Here is a 14,920-nt window from a genome sequence, read left to right as displayed (position 1 = left end):
CACCCTATTAATTAATGACCTTCAACAGATCCTATCATTTGCAGCCTTGCACAAGTCTTGCAAGCCAAGGGACATGGCTTCCTTTAGCAAGTTCATCCATCTTACATTAGGCTTTTTTTCATTTTCTATTGCCTGCATTTTTCCCAGCATTATTGTCTTTTTAGTGAGTCTTGTCTTCTCAATAGCTTCAAATTAGTCATTTTTGCTTAAAGTGAGAGCTAGGTCTGATTTAATTTAGAAAACACACACACACACACACCTAAAGTCTTTGCACAAAACTAGTTGCTTATGAAATTAAGTACACATAGTAAAGATAGAAAGATAGACTGATGGATCTGAAAGATGCAAATAACCCATCTGCTGATTCTACTTCTTAAAGGTCCATGTAGCAAGGCAGCAGTTATTCTATCTGATAGCTATTGCAAAACAGAAGGTAGGAGGTGGGGACCGAGAAGGGGAGGGGAGCATTGCGACCAAATGGATCAAAACAGATCAATCTAAAGCCAACATGCGGTTGACTAGAATGATTACAGCCACAGGAGCTGTAGGAGTGATTTCCCTGTGAATAGAAGGAGTGATCTAATCAAGTCCCAAGGTTCCAGACCATTCCAAAGCAATCCAGACCAGATCACTTCCTGTTACCAATGTACCTGTACCCTAATCTGCAACTGCAAGAGATGAGTACAGTTCCTGCTGTGACAGAGCCCATTCAGCTGTTGTGGAATTCCCTTTCCAGTGACCGCTTAGCTTTAATGCAGGGTTTGCCCCTTATTTTGGCATACGAGAAGGAGGCAAGGGAGGATTTACATTCTTACCCACCCACAAGACGTAGGGTTGTGGCAGAGAAGACTGTGGACAATGCTGTTGATAAGAGCTCTTTTGTGGGTAGCCTGAGAATGATGTGGCCTCCAGCAGCAAATTCTATGCCGCACAGTTAGACAAGACCATGTTTCTCCCAGCGCATTAAGGCAAAAATCCAAAGGGAGACGTTTGCCAACAAGCTAAGTGGTAGAAGACATCAAGTAGTGTTTTGTATTGTCTCATTGTGAAGTGATGATGAACAGAAATACCAAAATGAATGGCTTCCAGAAACAATGGGGAAGCCATAGCTCTTATTTCTCTTTGGCATGAGTTTCTCTTTAAAGAAAAGGGAAGGGGGAGAGACCAAGAAAGAAGTAATTTCAAAGGAAGAAAGCATGTTCGACATATTTTTAAATAATTTACTTGATTTACAAAATACAGTGATGGGGGCCATGCTCATAAATATACATATATGTATATTGCCCAAAATGCAAAACAATTCCATCTGGAAAACCGGGTATTGTTTTGAACAAAGGGCTTCCACTCAAGTCATTAATAGTGTATTTTATTAAAGGAAAATTGGCTTCAAAAGCAGTTGAGATTTGTGGGAATAAAAATAAAACTGGGATGAAAGTAATTATCCTCTACCCTGTTCTTTCCCTCCTGCTCATTTGTCTGTCCTAGAACAGAGAGCAACAGCAGCTCCACTGCCTTCTGCTCCTTCCAAGTTTGATATTTTCCTGCCCTTCTTTCTGCTAGATGTCAGTACCCAGAGGAAGGCAGGAAACAGTTTCTTTCAACCAATGGTACTGTCAGGGCCCCTTCTTAGATGTACCCCCTTACTGTATTGAAGGGGTATGAGTGTGTCAGTGAAACTGGGAGCAATGCCATTAGGAGGCTGGACTCCCTTACAAGCCTGGATTCCTCGCAGGGTCACCCAAGGTGAAATGGTCACAGCTAAGATACCAGACTAAGGGCCTGCCTTGAATGGCATATGGATTGATATATGGATCATTGCTGTTGCAGTTAGGTTTGAACCCAATGATGGTGTCCACAGTTTCCACTTAGATCTGTCCATCCTGCCTCCTTTAAGAGTTGTCCCACAGCTTTCTGGCACAGTGCTAGGGCAATTATGCTTCCTGGCACAATTTAGTGTCTTCCCAATTATCCTATTGTGAAGCCTGTGTGGATGGCTAATTTGCACCCAAATGGAGCTGTGAACAATATTATCAGATGTGACACCCCTGTGATGTAATAAATGGCTTCTGATGTGAAAAGGAAGAATGGAGAAATCCCCTCCTCCAGTTTTGTCTTTTTTAAAAAAATATTTCCCTAACTGAGACAGTGCAATTCTAATACCATATTAGGTGGATGCATTGCCATTTTTATATGCCACTGCAAGAAAGAAAAGCAATGTAAATCCCTGCTGAACTTTCCTTACCATTAAAACTCTAGGATGAGACAATCCAAAATGAAACAAGAGATAGTGCTGAAAGATGAGACTCCCAGGTCAGAATGTACTCAATCAGCACTGGGGAAAAGCTAAAAAACAAGTATACATATCTCTATCACTAATGATGCAACCAAATCAAAGCTAAAAGGCTGTTTAGTGGCTAATATGCACAGAAGTTCATTGTCAGCATTAAAGTTACGTAGTTCTTCTGTAGTAATGATTTTTTTTGTCTTCTTAATGTGGTCAGTATTCAACTGCTGCCCTACTATGGCACTTTCTCTTTACATTTTTTTCAAAAAATTGTTCTGCATTCCAGTCACCTATGATTATTAGCATGTCTCTCTTTTTGGGGTGTGATCTGTTTCTTCCTGGATGCTTGCATAAAAGCTTTCATTTTCATCTTCTTCAGCATTTGTATCTGTAGTTGGAGCATCAATCTTAACAATGATTACATTGATAGGTTTTCTAGAGTGTCTGACCGACATTATTTGGTCAGACCTTACATTATAGCCTCTAACGGCCTGAGGTACATCTTGTCTCAGTATAGGAGACTCTCTATTTCTTCTGGGTTTTCCAGAGTAGAACACTTTGTAGTTATCTGACTGAAAATACTGCTTCCAGTCCACTTTAGTACACTTACATGAAACACTGCAATGTTTTTACATTCTATTTCCTGCTTTACAGTTTCCAGTTTACTGTGATACATATTTTTCACATTCCATGTTCCAATTGTATTTGTACAGCAACAGACTTTCTTTTTAACTTTAATGTTAACAATGAAGATATTTAAATTGATTGATTGGTCCAGTCTGCAGCCAAGAAATCAGAAGGAGACTGAGACTTGGAAGGGCAGCAATAAAGGAATTAGAAAAGATCACCAAGCATAGGGATGTGTCACTGGAGTCCATGATCATCCACATTTTTGCATTCCTGATCATCATGGATGAGTGTAAAAGCTAGACAGGAAAGAAAGCTGACAGGGGAAATTTTGATTCATTTGAAATGTGGTGCTGGAGGAGAACTTTGGAGGTACTTTAGACTGCCAGAAAGACAAAGCAGGTCCTAGAGCAAATATTGTTGGAGGCAAAAATGTTGAAACTGAGGCTGTCCTGCTTTGGGCACATCCTGAGAAGGCAAGATTCTCTGGAAAAGACATTAATGATGAGAAAGGTGGAAGGCAGCAGGAAATTAGGAAGAGCAAAATATGAGAGGGATCAACTCCCTTAAGGAATCCACAGCAATAAATTTACAAGAGTTGAGCACAGCTGTTGAGGACAGGACATTTTGGATATCGCTCATTCAGAGGTCACCATACGTCTGAGGCAACCTGACAGCACATGACAATAACTGTCAAGGCAGGCTTTTTGGTAGAATTCCAGGCCCTTTTCAGCAAGGTGAATAAGAGAGCCCCCATATGCAGCAGGCCTGGCTGACTACATTCTGAAGTAACTGAATCACTACACGATTCAGGGTGCCATCAGGGGGGCATTTGTCTGCGGTCTGCTTTGGGGGTGGCTGGATTGCTCCTTTTCCCAACAACCACATGAGGTACAGACAATGATCACCAGTCCATCTATTTGCTTTCTACACTTTTTTGGGTCCCTGTCATGTGTGGGCCAGATCACTCCATTTTGCTTAGGTTCTGGTGATTGCTGGGATTGAACCAGACTGCTAATCTGCTAAGAAAAGTGGGAAGCAACAGCTCCTTTAACCTACACTATGGAATCAATAAATTGAAAACTTCTTCCTGCTCCTCCCCCTGCTTGCAGGGAAAATATGGGAAGGGTGTTTCTTTTTAAAGTCCTTTGAATCCAGTGTGGAATTGGTTGATCAGCAAACCAATTCTGTGCTATACCACTAGAAAATAGTTTTTAAAAATTGAAAGTTTCTTACCACTGCACCACAGAGGAGGAGACAGGAGGGGGACTCTCTCTCTCTCTCTCTTTTCATTCTCATCAAAGGAAGAAATGGACTAAATAAGGTTGCCTGTGATGTGCTGTGGTTTCCTGATCCAAAACCATCCACTCCTTACATGTGGATGCAAAGATCACCTCAAATGGCAGACTGTACCTCAAAGCAACCCTAAACAACCCTATTTAACCTGATCCAGCCTGGTTCAATTTGGCCATCTATTCATACCCTCAGTGACATTTTACAGTCACTGAAGTCAAAGACATTTCCACACGAAGGGAGTAGCTTCTACTTTAAAGTGTAAAATGGCTTAATTGTGCTTCTACTTTCAACTTGCAATAGGAGCTCATCTGAGAGGAAAACTGAAGATCTCAGAATGGTAGGCAAATAAAACTGTAATTTACTTTTTTTAAAAAAAATCTTATCATATCCAAAACAATGATCAGAATCGGTATCTTATTGAGTTTCCACTGAATGAAAAGTCCTGCCAGCACGAGGTTTCTTCATAGGAATCACTGCTTGTGCATAAGGAATATGATCCTGCACTACTACACTATGGATGTTTATTTTCATCATGGCTCAAAACTATATGCATGAATTTCAAGAAAAAAACTTTGATTCCCCCCCCCCCCAATGGTTTCTTCCAGTGCTGTGGAATAGAATTGGAAGTGCAGGTGTTCATTATGGCAGTCCCCTTAACCAGCACTCACCCTCTTCCATAAGGAAAGTCCAAAATGCAGCCCTCTGGATTGGTCCATATCAAGAAGTGAGGTTATGCATTATCTGTGATGCTAATGGCTCTTAACTGCTTTTTTTATCACTAAACCACTCTCAAACACTTTGCATTACTACAAGGGATAGCTCATAGCAATATGCTGTTCCTGGGAAAATCCTCTTTTTTTTGGTTGTATCTCATCTCTTCTTTGGTTTAGAAGATTAGACTATACCACATGATAATTTAACACAAATACTGCTGGATTACATGTAAACCTGTCAGGCCAAGGGTCGAGTTGCAAGAAGTGGTTTTTGTGGTGGGGCATGGTGCCGAGTCCATCAACCACATTTGGCTTCAACGCGTGAGGCTCTGAGAATCTATAGAAAATATGAAGAATACCATAAATGATCATTTTCAGAAAATCTGTTTTTAGGACTGTTGAAAGATTGAAATGCCACCCACTAACATTGCAAGGTGTAAATGAGAAGTAGGATAACACACACTACCTGTGGCTTTAATTTTCTGTTGACTAAGGCTGTGGGAAGTTCTAGTGCCAGAGGTTCAAGTCTGGATCTGCCTTGTATTGTGTATGGGTGTCACCTATAGAGGCCTTTACACAACCTAATCTCATGACAAAAGCAAAACTTTTAAGATATCAAGATTTATTTTTAAAGGATGGTGAACTAAGGTCTAAAGAAGAGCTAGAGTCACAGAATGTCTATATAGATTGGTGGTCTAGAGCACTGGTTCTTAACCTTGGGTTTCTCAGGAGTTTTGGACTTCAACTCCCAGAAGCCTTCACCACCAGCTGTGCTGACTGGGGTTTCTGGGAGAAAATGTATAATTATATGTTGGAAATTAAAATGCAAGATGAAATGGTTAAAGAATGTATGATCTTAAAGAGAAGGGACATTTTGTGATACAATTCAGTATAAGGCAAGAGCACAGTTCCCATACATTTCACATAGTACTTTAATTCTAATCTGTTATGTGTGTATCTGAAATAGATGAGACAGTAATCTATTCTGTCTTTCAGGCTGATAAAAAAATATTTTCATTGAAGAGCATACCACTAGAGTGGTGGAATAGAGTAGACTATGTCTAGATGGGCGGCATATAAATGCAATAAATAAATAAATAAATAAATAAATAAATAAATAAATAAATAAATAAATAAATAAAATTTCCCAGTGCATGGTGTGTGTTTTTTTTTTAAAATAAAATTTGACATATATTCTGTTCTAAATCACAAAAGAAGCATAACTCAAGAGCCTGTTACTTTACTCCTGATCTAGAGATACCAGACGTAGAGATGGGAATGAATTTAAAAATAAATAGCAAAATTCATCAAAAATGATTAATTCATCTATTTGTATTCATCCAAATCAATGCCCCAACAAATATGAATCAGTTAAGTTTTAGAATTTGGTGAAGATTAGAGTTCCCCAACCCAGCTGCTAAAAGACACTTTCTTAGGGGGACCCAATTTGTGGGTGTATACTTTGGATGTCTGAAACCCAAACTTCACCAAACTTGCAGGGCTTGTAAAAAAAAGGGTCAAGGGAAGCTTCTCTGTGATGTTGGTTTCTCTAGGTGCTGGGGGAGTATTGTATAGGGTTTAAAATGCAAAAACAAATTGACAAAGTAATTCATCGATTCATGAAGAAAAATATTGTAAATTTGTTATTTCTCAACCTTGATGAATCATGAGTCAAAACAAATCACAATTTTTTTCCAATTCATACTGATCTCTAGCTGAAAACGTATTTTTTAGTGCAATTTTTTATAAAAATATGGAAAAATAAGACAATCTTGATTGCTGTCATTGATGCTGTCAACATTCAGGCTGCTCTTTGCTATGTAAAGCTTGGCATCTTTTTTCCTGCTAGCACACAGGCATAATGTAATGCAGCAACATCAGGCCATTTTCTGCCTCTTTGAATCATGTTTACAGAACCACAGTATCCCGTATTCATAAACCAGAGGGGGGTTTTTTGGAGAATTGAATCTGTGTTAGAACTTCTTTCTGCAGCTTTTAAAGCACTGTATTTGATTTACAATGTTTTTAGTTATGAGTATAAATCTGATTGCTCAGTAATTGCCTGGATCCTTGTTTTTCACCTTCTCGAAGACGGGAACAACATTTGCCCTTCTGTAGTCTTCAAGGGCCTTTAAGAATTCCCAGAAATAATAACCATGGGCTCAGAGATTGCAACTGTAAATTCCTTTAGTGTCCTTTAACGTGTTTCACCTGGCCCTAGAGATGTGAATTCATTCCAAGCAACTACTTGTTCTTGTACAATATTTTAACCTGCTTAGGCTGCAGCCCAGTCACCATGTCATTGATTCTTTTTTCATCTGGTTGAGCACTGTTTTCCTTTTTGGGAGAAGATGAGACAATCTATTATCTAGATTGGTCTCACCAACAGGTTTCAGGGCAAACTACTAAATGTGGGCGCCTTAGGAGGCCAAGAGTTGATATGTTGAGAGTCCAGCCTTGTTTCACAGTCCTGACAGGCATTGCTACACAAGGGCCAAGCTATATGTAAAAGGGATAAATCAAAGTTGGGCAATTCAATCACTAGAGTAAAAACTATCCATCTACAGCAAGAGACCAAGACACCCCAAGCAAGAATGTCTATAGATGAGATTATCAAGTATTGCAAAAGCCCATGTCCAGCCTGTTGTATTTCTGGCCTGCCAATGTCAAAGGAAATCAATGGGATATCTGCAGGTTGAGCCCTGCAGAAAGGGTGATATTCCAATTGTCTGTGAGAAGACTTTGGATCAAGGCTTAGTTGCCCCTGCCAATTTGACTGTGTTGCTGCAACAAATGCACAGTACAAATCCTGTATTCAGTATGTATGTATTACATTTACTTCACTGTAACTGTGCAATTCCTGTGATTAGCTGTCAGTGCAACATTCCACTGAATGTGTCGTTGACATCAAAAGAATGTTATCAGCAGGAGGTAGCACTCAAATAGAAAAATGATGCATCTGAATGGATATTCCTGTTTAGAGATATTTCAGGAGCAGAACAATTATACTCTTTTATCCTCAGCAACATATTTAGCTGGGGTAAAACATTGGGGCTTTTGGTATCAATTAGAAAGATTTGATTTGTGAACTAAATTTAGCAATATTCCAACTGTGTGGGGTCACGCCATATGTATACATATACGTACAAGCTTCCCTTGCAGTCTCCTCCTCTCCTTTGTTAAGAGACACCAAGCTCATAACAAATACATTTCACATTGTAAAGAAAACACTGTCATTAGCTATGCTTTTTTTGGCTTATATGTGTGTGGTAAAATGTCTAGTAACAGTTGGCAAGCCGTCTGTAGGGAGCAAGTTTCCCATGGTTAGATCTAAAGCCCAAATACTTGGAGCAAATTAACACCAGCCAAGAAAGTAAGGCTAATTACTGGAACACTTGAAAGATGAGGTTTCCTTCACTTGGAAGGAGAGGAGAAAAGCTCACAATTTACTGTCAGGATTCTTTCTCTTTCTTGCCGTTGTCTGTGCAACAACTGTAGATGACCGCAGGGCGTTGGAAAACTCCACCTTCCAGCCAGGCAGAAACCTCTCAGTTGATCAGGTCAGCATCATGAAAGCATTGTAGGTTTATTTCAGAGTTGAAGAGTGAGGCCAGAGGGAGATCACTCTCCTTTTTGCTTATGTTTTCTCACTAGTGGTTTTGCATCACTGACAGGCATCCTTACTGGGGGGCCAATATACCAGCAACATACTGCTTTAATCTGGGTTGGCTTTTGAGAAAAGCAGAGTGCATACAATTCAACAGGAGAACAGAGAAGCATCCTTGCTAATGTGTTCTTTAGAGAGTGACTCTATAATTTTCGCTGCATAAAAGTATCAGGGTATAAAAGTATCAGGGGTGTGTGTGTGTGTGTGTGTGTGTGTTTGTTTGTGTGTGTGTGTGTGTGTGTGTGCAAGCACACATGCAATGTGTGCATGTACATGTAATTTCACATATTTAGGGATCATATGCCACTTTAGGTTTAACAAATAGTGCCTGATGTCAAAGTAATTTCAGTATCATGTGTATGTGAGATCTGAAGCCATGATCAAGTGTGCATGCTTAGAGAGAAAGAAGAGAAAGGAAATAAAACAAGAAAGAGGTACACATCAGATTGTATAATTTTGGCTTTGAGACACACATTGGCCCTTCAAGGAAATATTTATATGCCAAAAAGGACACCAGATCAGATTAGGATGGGAAAGACAGGTGGAGGCATGCTCTGCTTTCAATATCTTGGATGAGATCTGTTGAAAGAACACAACCTTGCCTGCTTTAACCCTGAGTTTCAGTGGAAACCTTGTTCTGTCCCTGTAATTAACAGAGAGGTTCCTCCCCTGCCTCAGAGGTTCGTCCTTGGGGCTGCCTCTTCTTTCCAGTTACTTTCTTTGCTAGCTGTTCTCCTCCATTTTCAGCTCTCCAAAGACAGGCCTGTGGAAATGCAACTCTATGCTATCTAGATGCAAAGAACAACACCATGAACTATAAGTAAAAGTGTTTTGTTTCCTTTAACCCTGTGGTTCCCAACCTTTTCATAACTGCAGACTGGTTGGGGGCAGGACCTGTGCGTGGGGGACACCCCATGCTTGCAGGTGGGTGGGGTGCATGCTCATGCATGTGCAGGTGGGCAAGGCATGCTCAAGCGCATGTGTGGATGGGCAGGGTAAGCTTGTGGGTGGGTGGGGTGCATGCTTGTGGGTGGGGCACACTTGTGTGCATGCGCAGATGGGCGGGGAACCCGTGTGGGTGGGTGGACTGTGCATGCAGGTGGGCGTACGTGGGGGGGAATGCTGCAGGGGGCAGGAGATCTCTCTCCGCAGCCCAATCCTGCCAAGGGCATGGACCGGCACGGGGCCGCAGACCAGGGGTTGGGACTCCTGCTTTAACCAATAAACATCCAGACTGATCCAAGGAAAGGTATGGGATCATGCAGATCTCTCCACACTTTCCTCTGCACTAAATAGGGAAATAGCCACATTCCAAATCTCTTCAACAAGTTTCTCTTTCAACTTTCACAAAACAAATATCTCCCCATGTTCTCCACATTCTTGTGGCATGTTTGGCAAACACACAGGGGAGACTACTGTTGGTTGGTCCCAATTTCTATTACCATCGTCCTAGGAATCCCAGTGAAAGGAAAATCCAATGCTGCAAAGAAAAATACTGCATAGGAACCTGGAATGTAAGATCTATGAACGTTGGGAAGCTGGAGGTGGTCAAGCAGGAGATGGCAAGAATAAACATCGACATCCTGGGCATCAGTGAACTAAAATGGACAGGAATGGGCGAATTCAGCTCAGATGATTATCATGTCTACTATTGTGGGCAAGAATCCCGTAGAAGGAATGGAGTAGCCTTCATAGTCAACAAAAGAGTGGGAAAAGCTGTAATGGGATACAATCTCAAAAATGATAGAATGATGTCAATACGAATCCAAGGCAGACCTTTCAACATCACAATAATCCAAGTTTATGCACCAACCACCACTGCTGAGGAGACTGAAATTGAACAGTTTTATGAAGATTTACAACACGTTTTAGAACTGACACCAAAGAAAGATGTCCTTCTCATTCTAGGGGACTGGAATGCTAAAGTAGGGAGCCAAGAGATAAAGGGTATAACAGGGAAGTTTGGCCTTGGAGTTCAGAACGAAGCAGGACAAAGGCTAATAGAGTTTTGTCAAGAGAATAAGCTGGTCATCACAAACACTCTTTTCCAACAACACAAGAGGCGACTCTATACATAGAAATCACCAGATGGGCAATATCGAAATCAGATTGATTATATTCTCTGCAGCCAAAGATGGAGAAGCTCTATACAGTCAGCAAAAACAAGACCTGGAGCTGACTGCGGCTCTGATCATCAGCTTCTCATAGCAAAATTCAAGCTTAGACTGAAGAGAGTAGGAAAAACCACTGGGCCACTCAGGTATAATCTAAACCAAATCCCCTATGAGTACACAGTGGAAGTAAAGAACAGATTTAAGGAACTCGATTTGGTGGACAGAGTGCCTGAAGAACTTTGGATAGAGGCTCGTAACATTGTCCAGGAGGCAGCAACAAAAACCATCCCAAAGAAAAGGAAATGCAAGAAAGCAAAATGGCTGTCCAACGAGGCCTTAGAAATAGCAGAGAGGAGAAGGGAAGCAAAATGCAAGGGAGATAGGGAAAGTTACAGAAAATTGAATGCAGACTTCCAAAGAATAGCAAGGAGAGACAAGAGGGCCTTCTTAAATGAACAATGCAAAGAAATAGAGGAAAATAACAGAAAAGGAAAAACCAGAGATCTGTTCAGGAAAATTGGAGATATTAGAGGAAATTTTCACGCAAAGATGGACATGATAAAGGACAAAAATGGGAGGGACCTAACAGAAGCAGAAGACATCAAGAAGAGGTGGCAAGAATACACAGAGGAATTATATCAGAAAGATGTTGATATCCCGGACAACCCAGACAATATAGTTGTTGACCTTGAGCCAGACATCCTGGAGAGTGAAGTCAAGTGGGCCTTAGAAAGCCTGGCTAAGAACAAGGCCAGTGGAGGTGATGGCATTCCAGTTGAACTATTTAAAATCTTGAAAGATGATGCTGTTAAGGTGCTACATTCAATATGCCAGCAAGTTTGGAAAACCCAACAGTGGCCAGAGGATTGGAAAAGATCAGTCTACATCCCAATCCCAAAGAAAGTCAGTGCCAAAGAATGCTCCAACTACCGCACAATTGCACTCATTTCACACGCTAGCAAGGTTATGCTCAAAATCCTCCAAGGTAGGCTTCAGCAGTATGTGGACCGAGAACTCCCAGAAGTACAAGCTGGATTCCGAAGAGGCAGAGGCACTCGAGACCAAATTGCTAACTTGCGCTGGATTATGGAGAAAGCCAGAGAGTTCCAGAAAAACATCTACTTCTGCTTCATTGACTATGCAAAAGCCTTTGACTGTGTGGACCACAACAAACTATGGCAAGTTCTTAAAGAAATGGGAGTGCCTGTCCACCTTATCTATCTACTGAGAAACCTATATGTGGGACAGGAAGCAACAGTTAGAACTGGATATGGAACAACTGATTGGTTCAAAATTGGGAAAGGAGTACGACAAGGCTGTATATTGTCTCCCAGCTTATTCAATTTATATGCAGAATACATCATGCGGAAGGCTGGACTGGAGGAATCCCAAGCCGGAATTAAGATTGCCGGAAGAAATATCAACAACCTCCGATATGCAGATGACACCACTCTGATGGCAGAAAGTGAGGAGAAATTACAGAACCTTGTAATGAGGGTGAAAGAAGAGTGTGCAAAAAATGGTCTGAAACTCAACATCAAAAAAACTAAGATCATGGCCACTGGTCCCATCACCTCCTGGGAAATAGAAGGGGAAGATATGGAGGCAGTGACAGATTTTATTTTCCTGGGCTCCATGATCACTGCAGATGGAGACAGCAGCCACGGAATTAAAAGACGCTTGCTTCTTGGGAGGAAAGCGATGACAAATCTTGACAGCATGTTAAAAAGCAGAGACATCACCTTGCCAACAAAAGTCCGAATAGTCAAAGCTATGGTTTTTCCTGTCGTGATGTATGGAAGTGAGAGCTGGACCATAAAGAAAGCAGACCGCCGACGAATTGATGCCTTTGAATTGTGGTGCTGGAGGAGGCTCTTGAGAGTCCCCTGGACTGCAAGGATAACAAACCTATCAATTCTAAAGGAAATCAACCCTGAGTGCTCACTGGAAGGACAGATCCTGAAGCTGAGGCTCCAGTACTTTGGCCATCTAATGAGAAGAAAAGACTCCCTGGAAAAGACCCTGATGTTGGGAAAGTGTAATGGCAAGAGGAGAAGGGGACGACCAAGGATGAGAAGGCTGGACAGTGTCTGCGAAGCAACCAACATGAATTTGACACAACTCCGGGAGGCAGTAGAAGATAGGAGGGCCTGGCGTGCTCTGGTCCATGGGGTCACGAAGAGTCGGACACGACTAAACGACTAAATGAAACGAAAGGAATCCCAGTGGTTATTGTAATTGTATCTGTCTCCCAGGAAAAAAATTTAAAAAGCACAAGAAGAAACACAATAACGTCTCACAGACCGAGTTAATCCTAGCATGCCACTGTTCAAAGTTCTCAGGGCATTCATCTGCTGCAGCAAAAGCAACAAGGAGTCTTATGGCACCTTAGAAATTAACAAGTTTTATTTGGCATAACCTCTTGTGGACTGTAGTCCACTTTTTCAGCTACATTTGAAGAAGTTTGTAAAAAGTCAGCAACAGATTATGCCAAATAAAACCTGTTAGTCATTAAGATGCCACAAGGCTCCTTGTTATTTCAACTGGTCAGAATGAGACAATTACTAGTTACTCCCACAAGAGGGCAACTGAACAGTATGTGAGAGCTGCTGTTCCAAAGCATGGAAGTCAAGTAAAAGTTCTTTGGTACATCGAAGGAAGTCAGGGGAATTAAACTCTCTCTTTCCAGTGGAGAATACAGATTTCTAAAGGAAAGGCATGGCAGAGATTCAATTTCCCCATATACACACAATTAAAAGATCATTTAAACAAAGTAGGGCTGGATATTTAGGCGTGTGATGCTACACATAATACATAAGACAGGGCTAGCATTCCACTTTTTTCTCATGTACTCATTGTCATCGGTTCCCACTCTTATAGGTCCAGGTTTATCGGAGGAATAAGGAACTCTGCTTGTCTTGTCCATTTGATATGCTTCTTATGATTTTGAAAATCTAGATGTGATGTTTGAGGCATAGCATTTAAAATTCTAGTGTGATTCAGCTACTTTCAGATTTTAGTCAGAAGACAATATCATACAGATAGATACAAGGGTCATTGGGGGGTTGTAAGTGAAAAGCAGCGCCATGTATTATTCATAATGATGATGATGAAGAAGAAGTGTTCAAAAACTTTCTGTTAAATGTGTCCAAGTACTACAATTGTGCCACAAAAATGTCTATGACTAAAATAGTACCATCATACCGTATTGAAATTGGCATAAAAACAACACTATTTCCACTACTGTTTCACCAAGCACAAATCATGCACCCCACATCCATGAGAAAGCCATGTTTTGATATGGGAATTTTATCAGCCTCTCCCTTCTGTGCTTTCTGCACCTTCCATAATGAGCTGCCAGTGAAATTGCTGATGACATGCAATGTACCAAAATCAGTGCACTACTCAGCACTGCTTATTTTATCAGCTACTTTTTATTAGTTTTGTGTGAACCAAGGAAAAAAATAGTTAGATGTATGGGTTTGGCCATCAGCCATCAGAAATGTTTGCTAATCATAGAGTTGGCACTTACATCAGTAAATTATTGAATCAGAATCAACTTATACATTCAGCGGGATCTATTAGTAAAGTATTCCCTGGACGTTACCACTTCAAATGGGAAACCACATGTTTGAAATCTTTGTCATTTAAAACAAACCAGACAGTTTCTGGTGCACTTGGAAAAGCAGCATTTTAGAGAAGAAGAGCAGCCTGGACATGCTGTGGTGGTGGTTTTGGCTTTAAGTAGAACATCCATCTTTAAACAAAAGAGTATTGCTGTTGTTTTAGATGGAGCATCCAACATTTTAATTCCTACTGAAATGATATGGCCCAGAAAATGTTTTGCCATTTGATTCTTCTAAATGTATGAAATTGGCCTTGATGGTTTCACACACACACACACACACACACACACACACACACACACACACACACGGGCGTCAAACCCAAAATTAAGCCAGTGCCATAAAAAGACAACTAGCACTTGAGAATGAGTTCATCGTACAATATATTCCTCCAAATTTCCCTCACTATGGGAATAACAACCATTCCTAATACTGCTTAGTGCATGGTCATGGTTCAACATCCAGATGTTGGCCTTTGACAACCACTTTAGCCCCCTTTGTTCATTCTTCATGTGAAGAACTTTTGTATGGAAAAGGAAACAATGGAATCAAACAGCTAATCCTTCCATCCAGTGTCCTATATGACACTAACT

Source organism: Pogona vitticeps, chromosome 1 (assembly GCF_051106095.1).
Source record: "Pogona vitticeps strain Pit_001003342236 chromosome 1, PviZW2.1, whole genome shotgun sequence".
In the NCBI taxonomy this organism is placed as follows: Eukaryota; Metazoa; Chordata; class Lepidosauria; order Squamata; family Agamidae; genus Pogona; species Pogona vitticeps.
The sequence above is the reverse complement of the archived record's forward strand: the minus strand, read 5'-3'. Positions refer to the sequence as shown.